Here is a 17,882-nt window from a genome sequence, read left to right on the forward strand (position 1 = left end):
CAGTCCATTCAGTTGCTGTAAAATCATTCAACCATTTTTTAGCTTTGTCTTTCAAAGAAAACTCAAATACCATGACCTTCAAGTGATCAGGAGTGACCTGTTGATGTTCAACGGTACGAAAAAGTTGTTGGAACCGTTGTAAATGATTCGCAGGGTCCTTAGATGGATACCCGCCAAACTGGTTCCGTTGGATTATATTAATAAGGGCAGGTTTGATTTCAATGGTGGCTGTATATATGTCAGGCATAGTAGGGCCTGTAGATTCATTGTCATGGAAAGGTACCCCATAATACTTTAATGACTTAGGAGGCATGATCGATTCGGATGGTTCCTTCGTGGATTTTCCCTGATTAGAAGACTGTTTCTTCTTCTTTTGTTGCTTCTTGATTTGCCAAAGGCTGTTCTCAAGATCTGGATCAGCTGGAACTGGAGTACATGTTCTTTTAGACCTGGGCATAAAAAGAAAAATGTGTAGTGAAATTGCCTCAATTGGAACTTGAAGTTCCAATGAGACTGTAGAAATAGTTCAACTAATCAATCAAAAAGCTATAGAAACTAGCCGTCTCCCCGGCAAAGGTGCCAAAAACTTGATGGGTTTTAAAATATATATCGTAAGTGATCGGTGTGAAAATTGGCAAATACGGGTCAATCCAAAGGGAGAGGAGCTCTATAGATTTATGCTCAATTATTTAACTACTTCAAGAGAGGAATTTGATTGAATAATTAACAACTAAACTAGAATAATCTTGAACACAAAAAAAATAGAAGTTTATCATATAATTAAAAACCTAGGGCAATCAATCGGTCCACTATGCTTATACCAATTTAATCACTGCAATATAGTTCAACAATACTTGGATTGAGATTCTAATAATTAGAGTATTTTGTTCGTTAATCCTACGGTCGGGCATTAACAACTCTTGGATCAACATATGCCAGTACGGTCGCTCAACATAATCAGACCTACATATTGTAACAAGCCTCTAATGAATATGACCTTTTGAATCTAACTCCTATTACTAAACATAACTCATGATATTGCGCAATTAGATGAATTAAACAAGCATAATAAATTAATAGGAATTACTATAATTCAATCCAAATATCGAAGAACTTTAAACCAGAATCAAATAGGTATAACATGACTTCCCTTTCTAAGCCTTATAAAAAGACTACTCACTCATGATAATAATAAACCCAATAAACATAATGCAAGTAGAAGAATTCTCAAATTAAATAAAGTAAAGAGGAATACCGAATGATTGAAGAACAATATCACTAGAGGAAAAAAACAGAAGGGCTGCGCAAGAAGGGTTGCGCTTCTGATAAAAGCGCAGCCCTATTTATGAAGGGCTGCGCTTTTATGGAAAAGCGCAGCCCTACAAAGGTGAAGGGCTGCGCCTTTTTAAAAAGCGCAGCCCTTCAAATGGAAGGGTTGCGCTTTTTAAAAAAGCGCAGCCCTTCCTAAGTTGAAGGGCTGCGCCTTTTTAAAAAGCGCAGCCCTTCACCTTAGGAAGGGCTGCGCTTTATAAAAAGCGCAGCCCTTCCTTAGGTAGGGCTGCGCTTTTTTCAAACTCGCGCAGCCCTACTAGCTGCCCTATTTTTTTCGATACTTCCAAAGCATGCGCGCCTATTCTCTTTCATTCCCACTTTCCCTCTTTCACTTCTTACCCCAAGTTGTGCGAAAATAGCGAGCACCACCACCACCACATACTTTCCCTCTTTCTCTTTGAGTGTTGCACCACCACCACACCACCACTACTTTGCCGTAATTCGAGCACCACCACCACCACTACTTTGCTCCACCACAATTCGCAACACCACATTTGCGCACCACCACAATTCGCACCACCACCTTGCGCAACACCCCCCACATTGTGCCCACCACCTTGCGCACCACCACCCTTCTTAGTTTCTTCTCTTTTCTTCTTCTTCTCCACCATTTGAGTGGTTAATTAGGTATGGATTAATTTTATTTTAAGTTACTTTTGTTTTTGTTAATTGAATTAAATGGTTAATGTGCAATGTGGGTTTTGTCAATTGTAGGAAGAAGAGGCTAAGGAAGGCAAGTAAAGTTCCAAGTATCTCTTTTTCTCTTCATTGCTCGTCGTTGGTGTTAAGAGGTAACTACTTTAACATGTAGACAAAGTTGATAATTTATTGATGTATATATGTATTTTTTATAATGTATATATATATTATTTGTTGATATGAGATTGTATGAAAACGCAATGTGATTTAGCTATATATATGTGAAAATAATAGTTGTTTGAATCATCATCATATATGCCTAGATACCCGTTCAAGACTTACTCATTAGGGTAAGTCTTGAATAGTCCCCGGTTTGGGACTGTTCTTGGACGTTTGATCTCACTTAGGTGGTGAATGTGTGTCTTCTTTTCAATTCTGAGGAAAATCTTGGCTTATCGTTTCGCTACATTGTTCTCTGGGTACATATGTAGATAAGCAATTATCTACATTGTGTACTTGGAGAACTGTAGGGAAATGCTGCCGGATTTTCCTTAGAATTGGAAAGTTGGCATATATTCACTAGTGAGATTAGACGTCCAAGGATGGGTTAGGTTGGAGTGATAAGGACCTTTGACTGCATGCATACAATTGAACATGTGACTATCTTAGCTTGTTGTATACGTGTGTGATTTGAATATGTGATGTATGTGTACTTTAATAATGATTGATGCATTATAATGAATGTTGTGTTTAATTATTAGAGGTGGTCTTCTTGAATGAGATGGATCGTACTTGGATGTATGGTAGTCGTGAATCGATTGAGTTTGTGAATGGGGTCTCGGAATTCTGTAGAAGTGCATTAGAATATCAAACATCCTCTGGAGCAGTCGACTTTTATTGTCCTTGTTTGGATTGTAGAAATGTGAGCAAGGTTAGTAGTATACATGTGGTTAGGGAGCATGTATTTCGCCGTGGGTTTAGGCCTCAATACCATGTATGGATTTGGCATGGTGAGCAGGGGAGGTATATGGGAAGCTCTGGATTAAAGAATGATGTATGTGAAGAAAAAAAGAAGGATGATGATGAGTTAGGGGATGAGAATTTGGATGATGAATTTGGAGATGATGATAGGGATCGGGTAGACGAGATGATACACGAGGTTGAAGATCAGTCGTGTAGACGACCTCGTATTTTTGAGTCTATGTCTAAGGCTGCTGAAAAGCCGTTGTATCCAGGTTGTACAAAGTACACCAAACTTTCTGCGGTGGTAACACTGTTCAACATTAAGTCGAACGCTGGTTGGACGGACTCTAGTTTCACATCGTTGTTGGAAGTTTTAGCTGAGATGCTCCCTGAAGGAAATGAACTGCCAAAGTCGTACTATTATGCGAAGAAGTTGATGTGTCCTTTGGGTTTAGAGTACGAGCGGATACATGCTTGTCCTAACGATTGTGTGCTTTATCGTAATGAGTATGAGCATTTACATGAGTGTCCACGTTGTGGATTGTCGAGGTACAAGCGTGAAGGAGCTGGAGGTAGTGAAGGACCACCAGCCAAGGTGTTGTGGTATCTACCCATAATACCTAGATTTAAGCGCATGTTCTCAATGAAAGGAGATGCGAAGAATTTGAGGTGGCATGCAGATCGTAGGAAGAAAGACGGTCTGCTCAAGCATCCGGCTGATTCGCCTGAGTGGAAAACTATCGACAGGGTGCATAAGTCATTTGGTAATGAGGATAGGAATCTGAGGCTTGGATTATGTACGGATGGCATGAACCCTTTTGGCAATCTCAGCTCGCAGCATAGCACATGGCCAGTAGTTTTAGTGGTTTATAACTTGCCTCCTTGGTTGTGCATGAAACGCAAGTACATGATGTTGTCGCTTCTTATATCGGGGCCCAAACAACCTGGAAATGACATAGATGTATACCTTCAGCCGCTTGTTGAAGATTTACAGAAGATGTGGAACGAAGGAGTGTTAGTATTTGATGCGTATGCTAATGAGATGTTCACTCTGCGTGCCATGCTTTTTTGTACTATGAACGATTATCCAGCTTATGGGAACTTATCTGGGTATAAGACTAAAGGAAAACAACCTTGCCCGATTTGTTTAGATGACATGAAATCTACACACCTTAAGGGCTGCAAACATGTGTATATGCGCACACGAAGGCTCCTCAGCCGCGACCATCCCTATCGGTTTAAGAAGAAGGCATTCGATGGGACGGTTGAAGAAGAAGTTGCTCATAGACCATTAACTGGTACTGAAGTTTATAATCAGGTGAAGGGCATTGAAACAGTCTTTGGTAAACCTGCTAGTGAGGTTGATAGACCTACAGGATTATGGAAAAAACAGTCCATTTTTTGGAAACTCCCATATTGGAAAGATCTAAAGGTCAGACATTGTTTGGATGTCATGCACATAGAGAAGAATGTTTGTGAAGCTATTATCGCGACACTTATGAATATTCCGGGTAAGACAAAAGATGTTAAGGCGTCACGACTTTACTTGGAACAAGAGGGGATTCGACCAGAGTTGTGGGCTCAGAAAAGGGACGGAAGAAAGAAGAAAAGAGGGGAGGAAAGGGTTGATGATGATGAAACACGAAAAGTAAAAAGGTGGAGGATTCGGAGAGGAATTATTTGCCACCAGCTTGCTACACGATGTCGCGTGCAGAGAAACGGATTTTTTGCGAGTCATTGTATGGCATTAAGGTCCCTACTGGCTACTCATCGAATATGAAGCGCTTTGTTACCTTAAATGGTGAGTTGAAGTTATCGAGTATGAAATCGCACGATTGTCATGTCATGATGCAAGTATTCTTACCGATTGCAATTCGTGGGATACTTCCAAAGCATGTGAGGCACACCATTACAGAACTGTGTTCATTTTTTCATTCAATCTGCAGCAAAGTCCTAGACCCGTCGACCCTCGATTCCTTGCAGACTAGAGTAGTTGAAACTCTATGCAAATTTGAGATGTATTTCCCCCCTGCATTCTTTGACATTATGGTCCATCTCATTGTCCATCTAGTTCGAGAAATTAAGCTGTGTGGTCCAGTGTTTTTGAGGTGGTGCTATCCTTTTGAGAGATATATGGGAACTTTGAAAGATAAAGTTCGTAATCCTGCACAACCACAAGGGATTGTGGGTGAAGAGATCAGTAATTTTGTGGCTGAGTATTTTGCTAGTGTTGATCCTGTTGGACTTCCGACATCCCGACACGAGGGCAGACTTGAGGGCAAGGGTACAATTGGTTCAAAATTGATCACACCTTCCGTAGAAAAGCGTAAACAAGCTCACTTATTTGTATTGCATCACGTACCAGATGTCCATCCTTATTTAAGTGAACATATGGAGGAATTACGTGTTAGCAATCCTGGAAAAGGAGTGAGGGCATTGACGCAAATGCATAACAAGACTTTCATTGATTGGTTTCATAAACGAGTACTCAATGATTTGGATGAAAGTGTTCCTGAAACAGTCAAGTGGTTAGCATTTGGTCCTCGTGAAGCTGTACGCTCTTATGAGGGTTATGATATTAATGGGTATACTTTTTGGACTGAACGTCAAGATCTCAAGTCAAGATCGCAACAAAAATGGTGTTTCACTTGTGGCGTCGTCTACACAATATGCAAGCTCGAAAGATAAGTCGCCTGTACATGCTGAAAGCAACTACTATGGGCGAATACAAGAAATCTGGGAGCTGGACTACTGTACTTTTAATATTTGCCTCTTGTGTTGCACGTGGGTTGACAATAATCGCCGTTGTGTAAGAAACGATGATCCTTGCGGTTTCACCCTTGTTGACCTTAGTCGTTTCGTGAAACTGAGGAGCCATTTGTAATTGCATCACAAGTGAAGCAAGTATTTTTTGTAACTGATCCTGCTGATCATAAGTGGTCAATTGTTGTACCTGGTAAAAGGAGTATCCTCGGTATTGGTGATGTTGATAATGAGGAAGAATATGATGCATTTGAGGACCTCCCCCTTTACCTATCCTGAAATTCGTGTGGAAGATGATGTAAATATGTCGGAGAATTATATGCGTGTAGATCACACGGAAGGGATACATGTACTTGAGGATCCTAAGAAAAGGCGGAAGCTCAATGAATCATGAGACATAAACTCAGGTGTGTGTAATTTCTCCAATTTTTAGGCTTCAATTTCTTGTTGGTTGCATTTTGGGAACGAAAAGGCCATTTCCGGCCTATTTTGGCTTATTTTGGCCTTTTCGCTCCCAAAATGTACTTATGAAGTGATTTAACCTCAAATTCTTTTTGAACATGATTATATGATGTATAATGTAACTAGTATGTAGATTTTTAGGCTTTAATTTCTTGTTGGTTGCATTTTGGGAACGAAAAGGCCATTTCCGGCCTATTTTGGCCTATTTTGGCCTTTTCGCTCCCAAAATGTACTTATGAAGTGATTTAACCTCAAATTCTTTTTGAACATGATTAAATGATGTATAATGTAACTAGTATGTAGATTTTTAGGCTTTAATTTCTTGTTGGTTGCATTTTGGGAACGAAAAGGCCATTTCCGGCCTATTTTGGCCTTTTTCGCTCCCAAAATGTACTTATGAAGTGATTTAACCTCAAATTCTTTTTGAACATGATTATATGATGTATAATGTAACTAGTATGTAGATTTTTAGGCTTTAATTTCTTGTTGGTTGCATTTCGGGAACGAAAAGGCCATTTCCGGCCTATTTTGGCCTATTTTGGCCTTTTCGCTCCCAAAATGTACTTATGAAGTGATTTAACCTCAAATTCTTTTTGAACATGATTATGATGTATAATGTAACTAGTATGTAGATTTTTAGGCTTTAATTTCTTGTTGGTTGCATTTTGGGAACGAAAAGGCCATTTCCGGCCTATTTTTGGCCTTTTCGCTCCCAAAATGTACTTATGAAGTGATTTAACCTCAAATTCTTTTTGAACATGATTATGATGTATAATGTAACTAGTATGTAGATTTTTGGCTTTAATTTCTTGTTGGTTGCATTTGGGAACGAAAAGGCCATTTCCGGCCTATTTTGGCCTATTTTGGCCTTTTCGCTCCCAAAATGTACTTATGAAGTGATTTAACCTCAAATTCTTTTTGAACATGATTATATGATGTATAATGTAACTAGTATGTAGATTCTTTGGCTTTGATTTCTTGTTGGTTGCATTTCGGGAACGAAAAGGCCATTCCGGCCTATTTTGGCCTATTTGGCCTTTTCGCTCCCAAAATGTACTTATGAAGTGATTTAACCTCAAATTCTTTTTGAACATGATTATATGATGTATAATGTAACTAGTATGTAGATTTTTAGGCTTTAATTTCTTGTTGGTTGCATTTCGGGAACGAAAAGGCCATTTCGGCCTTATTTGGCCTATTTTGTCCTTTTCGCTCCCAAATTGTACTTATGAAGTGATTTAACCTCAAATTCTTTTTGAACATGATTATATGATGTATACTGTAACTAGTATGTAGATTTTTAGGCTTTAATTTCTTGTTGGTTGCATTTCGGGAACGAAAAGGCCATTTCCGGCCTATTTTGGCCTATTTTGGCCTTTTCGCTCCCAAATTGTACTTATGAAGTGATTTAACCTCAAATTCTTTTTGAACATGATTATATGATGTATAATGTAACTAGTATGTAGATTTTTGGGCTTTAATTTCTTGTTGGTTGCATTTCGGGAACGAAAAGGCCATTTCCGGCCTATTTTGGCCTATTTTGGCCTTTTCGCTCCCAAATTGTACTTATGAAGTGATTTAACCTCAAATTCTTTTTAAACATGATTATATGATGTATAATGTAACTAGTATGTAGATTTTTAGGCTTTAATTTCTTGTTGGTTGCATTTCGGGAACGAAAAGGCCAATTCCGGCCTATTTTGACCTATTTTGGCCTTTTCGCTCCCAAAATGTACTTATGAAGTGATTTAACCTCAAATTCTTTTTGAACATGATTATATGATGTATAATGTAACTAGTATGTTGATTTTTAGGCTTTAATTTCTTGTTGGTTGCATTTCGGGAACGAAAAGGCCAATTCCGGCCTATTTTGGCCTATTTTTGCCTTTTCGCTCCCAAAATGTACTTATGAAGTGATTTAACCTCAAATTCTTTTTGAAGATGATTATATGATGTATAATGTAACTAGTATGTTGATTTTTAGGCTTTAATTTCTTGTTGGTTGCATTTCGGGAACGAAAAGGTCAATTCCGGCCTATTTTGGCCTTTTCGCTCACCGTGCACGATCAATTGGGGCAACCTTGTGGAAAATGGCGTCAAAAGTATGCCATGCAAATTGGGATTTGCATGCATAAGCTCTCCATTCTCCACTCATGGAAAGAGGTCCCCGAGTCTTTGAAAAAGATGATTTGGGAAGATACTATGGTAAGATTCGCGTATAATTATTTAGAATTTTAACACTTTGGTTAAATATACTATGTAATATTGATAATTTGTGAATGCGTTCTTTGTAGAATCAATTCCATATTCCAAACGATGAAGCGAAGAAGAATCTGTTTCTATCCGCAGTTGCCCAAAGGTTCCGAGACTTCAAGGCCAAGCTAGTGTCGGGGTGGATCACGAAGCGGAGAAAAGTCGGGGGAACAAAGAAGAAAAAAATCTACGACGGGGAAGCAACACCTTCTTCTGAGGCTTCACATGACACATCATTCGAGGATCCCTCCAAGCTTCCATATCAGATATGGAGGCATATCACAGCTGAGCAGTGGCATGCATTTGTTGCACAAAAACAACTACCCCAGAAGTTGTTGTAAGAATTTTTTACTAGCTAAGATTTATACTTCAGATCAATATTATATAACACCATATCTAACCTTTGTTTATATTTGTGTGTTTCAGGCAATTCGTGAGCAAAATAGCGCGAATGCAAAATCTAGGAAGCACTACACCATCTGGGTGCTCATTCGTATGGTCAGGCGAGAGAATCGTGGATGTATGACCATTACCCCACGATTGCGTCGACCACGACGCAATCGGGCACTAGCTCTACGACGACAGCTGCACAGCGGCAACCAGATAGAGTGCTCGATTGGTGGTGTTCCATGCATGGGGTTGATGCAAAGGGACAGAGAATCATACCTGATCCCGGAACAAAACAGATAGCTAATGCCATTGTAAGTACATATTATAAGTTATTGATAAGGTTTACATAATAATATAACTTCTGCGCTCACAGTATTTCTCTCTATCATTTATGCAGATTGGCTTGAAGGAAAAGGAGGCAGCTGGTGAGTTCACTCCTAGAGGACAAGTTGATGCCTTACACGAGACTCTAGGACGGGACCAGTATGACGTGTGAGGGGCGTAGGAGGTGTCCGCCTCGGGGTGAGAAAGGTGTATGGTGATCAATACACCTCTACGTCCAGATCCACTACCTCCAGTGTCAATTCATCACCTTCCATAGATGTGGAGGCTATGAAAGCCGAACTTCGGGAGGAGCTCAGAGCGGAGATGACTCAGAATTTCAACGCCATTTTGGCGCAGATGGGCTTACCGACTTTTGGTGCTTTCACGCAGGGCAATGTTCCTATGCAGCCTTTCCTACGCAGCCTGTTCCTACGCAGCCTCGTCCACAACCGGAGTTAACGGTAATTGTTTAATATCACAACTATTGTTCTTAAATATGTTGTTTCATAGACTAACCTTGAATAGAGTTTTTTTTTAAAGGAAGAGACACCATGTGAGCTATGTAATCAAGGAGATGGTCATGGTAGATTCATTATCGTGGCTTATGGATCTGTACAGCCCCCTAGGGACCGGCCACTATTGCACAACCAGCCAGTAGCTGATATTCACTATGTGGTCAGCGTTAAGACATTGTGACCGGTTTCGAAGCATTTCCTCTTCCGCTGCCGAATGCAGCAGTTGGTCTACAGTTATTGTCTGATTCCATTGGCAGTTATATTCTATGGCCGCGTGCATTGGTGCGGTTAGCATATCAGGTACAATCTCTAACATAAGTTATATACATAGTTTTTCTTTTATAGTTCCTATATATGATTGTCAGTAATATCTTTTAATTTAACTAATTACTAGGGTTCGGGGAAGGCCGACAGGAAGGGAAAGAAGTAGCTTCACCTCAGGGAGGCCGACGTGCCCAAGTGGGAACGAATTCTTCAGCAAAGTATCCACTCATTACGGATATGGAGGTGGTGCAACGCCTTACTAAACCGTGCTTCTGGCTACATGAGTGCATAGTGATGCAGCCGATGAGCAATGATTGAGATTAAGTTGTCGCACCACCAATTCCACTACATTGATGAGGAAACATCGACCTTCATTTTAAGGATGATATTAAAGAATTCTTACTTGGGGAAGAGTTGAATGTTTCCATGATACAAACATTCATGAGGTAATACTTTATTAATTAAGTAGTATTCAATCCAACTAATAATAACTTCCATAATAAGTAAGTTTTATTTTTATCAATATGAATTCTCAGGCTATTATACAATGATGTGAGGCGATCTAGTCAGCCAATCTTTGGTTGGTTATGTCCAAGCTTTGTACGAGATGACAGTTGCGTACAAAACGAAAAAGAGGTGAAAGTATATCTCAAGGATTCTTTGAACGCATGTTCTCGTCTTGGATATAAGATCGTTCTTCTTCCTTACATTGAATCGTATGCTTCGTAAACTGACTTTTTAATTAATTAAATTGACCTATTAGTTGTTCTACGATAACAATAACATTATTTTTATTGTTGTAGGAACCATTGGACACTCATTGCAATATGTGTGTCAAGTAACGAAGTCTACCACTTTATTCTTTGCGTAAAGGAACAATACGGTCCTTACTAGTCAAATCATTGTTAAATAGGTAGCCTAATTGAAACTATATATGCACACTTAGCTTATTAAATATTAAATGTACATCTAATCTTATAATAATGTGTATTGATGTAGTGTGATGAAGAAGATTACTTCATCTGGACTTCGACAAGGAAAAGCTCCTGTTTGGTATTTAGTCGAGGTAACATGTAATATTTTTTGCATCCTTTTATACAAACACATAATACACATATAACATGTCATTTATTGCATCTTTGGTGAATTTTAGTGTCCGGTACAAGAAGGTGGACTTGCGTGTGGGTATTACGTCATGAGGTTCATGCTCGATATCGTCAACTATTGCAAAGATGTTGTTGATCTTCGAAAGGTATGTAACTTTTAGGTTTCCAATTGTTGTTTGTTGTATTTCCGGCCTATTTTAGCCTTTTCGCTCCCAAAATGTAGTTATGATGTGATTTAACCTCAAATTCTCTTTGAACATGATTATATGAGGCATATTATAACTAGTATGTAGATTCTTAGGCTTTAATTTCTTGTTGGTTGCATTTCGGGAACGAAAAGGCCAATTCCGGCCTATTTTGGGCTATTTTGGCCTTTTCGCTCCCAAAATGTAGTTATGAAGTGATTTAACCTCAAATTCTCTTTGAACATGATTATATGAGGCATATTATAACTAGTATGTAGATTCTTAGGCTTTAATTTTTGTTGGTTGCATTTCGGAACGAAAAGGCCATTTCCGGCCTATTTTGGCCTATTTTGGCTTTTCGCTCCCAAAATGTATTATGAAGTGATTTAACCTCAAATTCTCTTTGAACATGATTATATGAGGCATATTATAACTAGTATTAGATTCTTAGGCTTTAATTTTGTTGGTTGCATTTCGGGAACGAAAAGGCCATTCCGGCCTATTTTGGCTATTTTGGCCTTTTCGCTCCCAAAATGTATTATGAAGTATTTAACCTCAAATTCTCTTTGAACATGATTATATGAGGCATATTATAACTAGTATGTAGATTCTTAGGCTTTAATTTATGTTGGTTGCATTTCGGGAACGAAAAGGCCATTTCCGGCCTATTTTGGCCTATTTTGGCATTTTCGCTCCCAAAATGTATTATGAAGTGATTTAACCTCAAATTCTCTTTGAACATGATTATATGAGATATTTATAACTAGTTTGTAGATTTTAGGCTTTAATTTCTTGTTGGTTGCATTTCGGGAACGAAAAGGCCATTTCCGGCCTATTTTGGCCTATTTTGGCTTTTCGCTCCCAAAATGTAGTTATGAAGTGATTTAACCTCAAATTCTCTTTGAACATGATTATATGAGCATATTATAACTAGTAGTAGATTCTTAGGCTTTAATTTCTTGTTGGTTGCATTTCGGGAACGAAAAGGCCATTCCGGCCTATTTTGGCTATTTTGGCCTTTTCGCTCCCAAAATGTATTATGAAGTGATTTAACCTCAAATTCTCTTTGAACATGATTATATGAGGCATATTATAACTAGTATGTAGATTCTTAGGCTTTAATTTTTGTTGGTTGCATTTCGGGAACGAAAAGGCCATTTCCGCCTATTTTGGCCTATTTTGGCCATTTTCGCTCCCAAAATGTATTTATGAAGTGATTTAACCCAAATTCTCTTTGAACATGATTATATGAGATATTATAACTAGTGTGTAGACTTTTAGGCTTTAATTTCTTGTTGGTTGCATTTCGGGAACGAAAAAGGCCATTTCCGGCCTATTCCGGCCTATTTTGGCCTTTTCGCTCCCAAATGTAGTTATGAAGTGATTTAACCTCAAATTCTCTTTAAACATGATTATATGAGATATATTATAACTAGTGTGTAGACTTTTAGGCTTGCATTTGATTTTGATTCCATTTCGAGAAGATATATGTCATTTTTAGAAGTACTAACTATGGTAAAATGATTGACTTTTTGTATATGTTTATTCTTGTTGTTTTGCAAGGTTTATGCTAGTTCCAAACCACGTTTGAGGAACTTCACCAAAGAAGAAATTGACGAAGTTCGGGATAAGTTGGCGTCCACATTACCGATGATTGCATAGGATGAGATTTTCGCTCCAACAATGTACTAGCTAGTTTCTATCACCTATGTACACTTTTTACATTATTTTAATATATTTGAAGTTAATTATTACCTTTCTCCACTTGTCATATATTATCGTATTGCAATTTGCATTTTTTTCTTGTCCAAGAAGGTTATGGGTGGGGGTTGGGGCTGGTGTGTGGGTGCAGGCTGTGCTGCTGGTATGTGCAGGCTGTGTGCAAGCAAAAAAAAAAAGTGAAGGGTTGCGCTAGTTAAACTAGCGCAGCCCTTCTTACTTGAAGGGTTGCGCTAGTTTAAACTAGCGCAGCCCTTCTTGCTAGAAGGGCTGCCCTTCTAAACTAAGAAGGGCTGCGCTTGTGAAGGAAGCGCAACCCTTCTAGTTAGAAGGGCTGCGCTTTTTTCAAAAGGCGCAGCCCTTCTAGCTTGGAAGGGCTGCGCTTTTTTGAAAAAGGCGCAGCCCTTCTAACTAGAAGGGCTGCGCTTTTCTAGTGCAGCCCTACTTGAATACTGAAGGGCTGGGATGGAAAGGGCTGCCCTCAAAAAGCGCAGCCCTACATGCCATTTTCAGCGCAGCCCTAATTAATGAAAATGAAATCAACGATCTTTATAATCATCAAAGGCAAGATTTAATACAAAGCTAGAGAGAGAAATTAAGTGTTTAAACCTAAAAATGCAAAATAATAGATGAATAATTGAAAATACTAAAAAGCTATTTGTAGTTTTTTACAAAACCGGCTAAAGGCAAAAATTAACCATCCGAAAAATCACCCGGTCTTTAGGGCCAAATCCGCCCAGTCGGGTGATGGTGATTCTCAAACTATGACAAAAAAGAAATTCCGCCCTATCGAGCGCGTAAGCAGTTTTGGCTCTTTTCTCGGCCGGTTGGCCGCGCGAATAAGACTTAGATTCTGATGAAAATTTCTTTTTGTCCGCTCAGGCTGAACCTCCCGATCAACCGGGCGAGAAAACTGCGATTGTGCATTAACTTGCGAAGGTTGTATCTCTCAAACTAGAAGTCTGATTGGGGCATGTGACCTATCATTGGAAAGCCCTTGAACTCTATTTTCCAACCTAACTAGAATTTCTTGATTATCAATTTCTATCAAAAGTTATGATCAAAATGGTGAACAAGTGTCAGTGTTGGCACTTCTTTTACTAACTCTTTGCTTCATTCTAACTCAAAATTGTTCCAAATGGATGCATTGTGATCATTATGCAATCTAGCTATCTTCATATTCAATGATTAATAGGTTTGATCTTAGATGATCGTAATCAATTTGCATCAAAATAACCTGAAAATCATCGAAACACGTAAGCGGGGAGCAATAGAGCAAAACTTTCGTAATTCATGCCATTATGCACCTAAATGCTCTAAAAGGAGTTCTAAATGCAACTAAAATGCATCTAAAAACTACATATAAATGTGACATATCACGAATAATCAAGCCCATAATGGAAAAAGAAGGCATATTCGCTTAAGGCATGTCATAGTTAGATATATAATTAGAAATAATGTGTTGTCACTCAAGTGTGTAAAGTCAAAGAGGAATATTGTTGATCCTCTCACCAAAGGCCTTTGTAGAAAAATGGTGCTGATGTCAGCACAAGGAATGGGTTCAAAGCTATTGTGGAATGAATTGTGATGATATCCTTCTTCCATATTCCTAAGTTCAAAGGGTCAAACAAAATCACAAAAGAACTCAAGTTATTGTATACTACTACCATTCCTATTAATAAAAGTGATGTAGTATTTTGTTTTAACCTACTGGTATATGTGTAAGGTTGAGCATAGAGCTCTTAGTAAGTTCATAGCCTTACTTAAGGTGGTTTATGATAGTACAAACTTGATGAACTTAATTACCTATGTGAATGTGGGGGTTACGGTCAATCCCCTATGAGAGTCAGAAGGCTTAGGCTCTCTAGAGCATTCATGAGAATCCAGGCTAATTGTGGGGCACCGATTTTACAATTGCAAGAACGTTTCTTGATTTGAAAAAGGTTGAGTGCGCAACTATGCTTGGCTAAATTCGTGAAAGGTTCAAAGAGAAATCTACCTATTACGACAGTAAGATCAGACATAATTGTATGCATTGAGTGTCAATTCAAGTCCATAAGACCTTGATACTTCAAAACCTAGTATCTATTGCCAGATCATCTTTTTCCAGCCCCATTTCTTTCTATTTTCTTCTTTTCAATCATGTGGTGGATTGTTGGAGTTTATAGTAGAAACTCAAAAGTTTGCTTCAAAAGAATATGAAGAGTCTATTCTATCTTTTGTCGCACATTGAAAGAATAGAAGGGAAGTGTAAGGTTTATAACCATTACTCTTCCTTTACACTTTGAGTTGAGTAGCAATGAGGCTTTTAGTGGGTATGTGGTGATGTGTGGTTACCACACGGGGGCACCACCCGTGCGGTCCGGGCCAAAGCCTTGGGCCTTGGGAAATAAATTTAACATAACTATCTTTTTGGGCTAATTATTTGTGAGCATTTAATGATCGTTTTTATCAGTCTTTAGTTACCCTTTTTCCCCTAATCTCTCTCTTAATGTTTTTCGATTTTTCTATTTTTCTCCCCTAAACTACTGCCATTGTTCTTCCCATTTATTGACCTTTTTTTCCCACGATTTCAGCCATGTTCTGATCTCGATCGTTTGGTTTTTCTCTCCCTATAAATACTAGTGTTTTGGTATTCATTGGGAACACAAAAACACACAATCTCTTCTCTCTTCATTTTCTTTCTCCTCTATTATTCTGGGCAATATTCAATATCTTTCTCAATCTGCTTTTTTGTCAACACCGGAGACGTAAAAACTGTGTATCCCTGGAGGTTGATTGTTGTGAGTATGTGTATTGTTACGGGGCAATTTCAATTTTAAGGCAGTGATTTTCTCACGCTACGGTTGTCAGATAAGTTTTTTTTTCTTTGTTAACAGTTTACGTAACCTTTAATATTCTAGCTACTTATAATCATAAAACATTTAGCAGATGGGAAAGAAGCTAGGTTTAAGATCTATTCCTCTTCAGTTTAGATGAAACTGAATATGCTTCAACCAAACCCTTCCAAAAAAATCTTCATCATTCTATCAAATCATTGGAGCAGCCATAAAGAGGGTAAATAAGAAAGATAAGGTGGAAGTGAAGAAGATAGAAACTCTGAAAATCCATTTCCAAATTCATGTAGAGATGGATGCACCAAGAAGCAAAGTTCTAAAGTATCAAACTTGAGTAAATTGCTTGAGTAACGACTCATAATTCACACTTTCCCAATTCATATAGGAAATGTATGATGATGTAATCATAGTAGTTGGAGCGACTATGGTCCCATTTTTTTAAACTAAATTGTGTTGAATTGAACTAAACTGAATTCAACGGAATGAAACTGAACTAATAATAATAATTATAATAATTAATAATAATATTAATACAAATAATTATAATAACTAATAATAATATTAATAATTATTATCCATATTAATAATTATAATAAGTAATAATTATTATTATAGTAATTAATATGATATTAATAATTCATAATAATAATACATGATAAATAATAATAATAATTAATAAGTATTATTATTATTATTATTGTTATCATCATAATAATAAAAATAATCAATATATATATATAAAAGAGGAACTTTTCGGGAGCATAGAGCGTGCCACCTAGGATTGCCACGTCATATTATTAATTTAGAGATAATAAAATTTAGAGTTTTTGAGAGATAATAAAATTTAGAGTTTGAGAGATAAGAGTTTATTCACTCTACTGCTATGACAAAACCAAAAAAATTTATCTTTTAGGGATCTATTATCTATTATAAGTACTACTATATTGTATATTCACTTTACTGCTATGATTCACATATAAAATCACAAAATAAAATAAAAAAAAACCTGATTATTGAGATTTGCTTAAACCATACGATAACATCTAATGAACTGTTGCAAATCTACTTATCTACTTTATTTTATTTTTAAACTTTTATTATAGTGATATACTGATATGTTAGTTGACAATATCGGTAAATATGCGTTCACTTATTAGAGATTGAAACAACCAGTGCAATACTAACTTTATATCAACTTTTTATGAATTTTATTAATAGATAATTAAAGATATTAAAGATAATCTAAAAATAAGGGTATAATGACAAATATTTTATCAATTCTTTTTCTACTACAATAATGGGTTTGGCATGAAATTAAGAAAATGAAAAAAAAATGTGTAGTTTAGCATAGAGGTACTCCTTTAATTAACAAGTGTAGGGGATAAGTAAATCCTTAGTAAAGTAAGCGCAATTTTATGAGGCAATTTGATGAATAATTAATGATGATTTTATTAACATAAAGTAAAGGTAATACAAAATCAATAATGTTAACAAAAAATTACAAAAAAAAAAATATAAAAAAAACAACGCGTGCAACGCACGGGCTTCAAAACTAGTAATAATAATAATAATAATAACATTGAACTTGTAACATCTTAAAAACTTTAAACATATTTAATTAAGTAATTAAGAAGTTTAAATTGCGGTTTAATGATAAAGAGGCAAGGACCCAAACCCAATTCACCGAGTTAAGTACACAGGAGGGTACTGAACTTTGAGAAAAGTTTCAGTTAAGGTACTGAACTTTCAAAAGTTCCAGTTAAGGTACTCAAATTGGATGTCTGTTAACTTAAGGTACTAAACTTTGGTTTGTACCGTTATCAGCCCCAAAAATAAAAGAAAAATATGACATGGCATTAATTAAACAAAAAAAGGTGACATGACATTAATTATAAAAATTCCAAACTCTTTTCTCTCTCCTCTAATTCCTCCCCCTCTTTTCTCTCTCCTCCTCTATTATTCCTCAAAGTTCAATTGTTATGTAGTGAATGGTGATGCAAACATAGGAAATAGGAATAAGATGATGGTTGTGATTGTTTGATTGTTTTGATGGGATTAGAAATCAACAGTGATGACTATAGTATGGTTTCTAGGTGAAGATCCAGCATATACCGCGACACAAATGATCCA

General features: G+C 37.2%; 1 long non-coding RNA gene across 1 annotated transcript; it reads left to right on the forward strand.

The window, feature by feature from the left end:
* The first annotated feature begins 10,292 nt into the window (after window positions 1-10,292).
* Window positions 10,293-11,308, forward strand: LOC130589630 (uncharacterized). Its single transcript, XR_008967189.1, has 5 exons — window positions 10,293-10,351; window positions 10,442-10,621; window positions 10,709-10,818; window positions 10,905-10,971; window positions 11,059-11,308. It is a non-coding gene; the product is annotated as an uncharacterized LOC130589630 (long non-coding RNA).
* The last annotated feature ends 6,574 nt before the right edge of the window (window positions 11,309-17,882 follow it).

The sequence above is a fragment of the Beta vulgaris genome, chromosome 8 (assembly GCF_026745355.1).
Source record: "Beta vulgaris subsp. vulgaris cultivar EL10 chromosome 8, EL10.2, whole genome shotgun sequence".
Classification (NCBI taxonomy): domain Eukaryota; kingdom Viridiplantae; phylum Streptophyta; class Magnoliopsida; order Caryophyllales; family Amaranthaceae; genus Beta; species Beta vulgaris.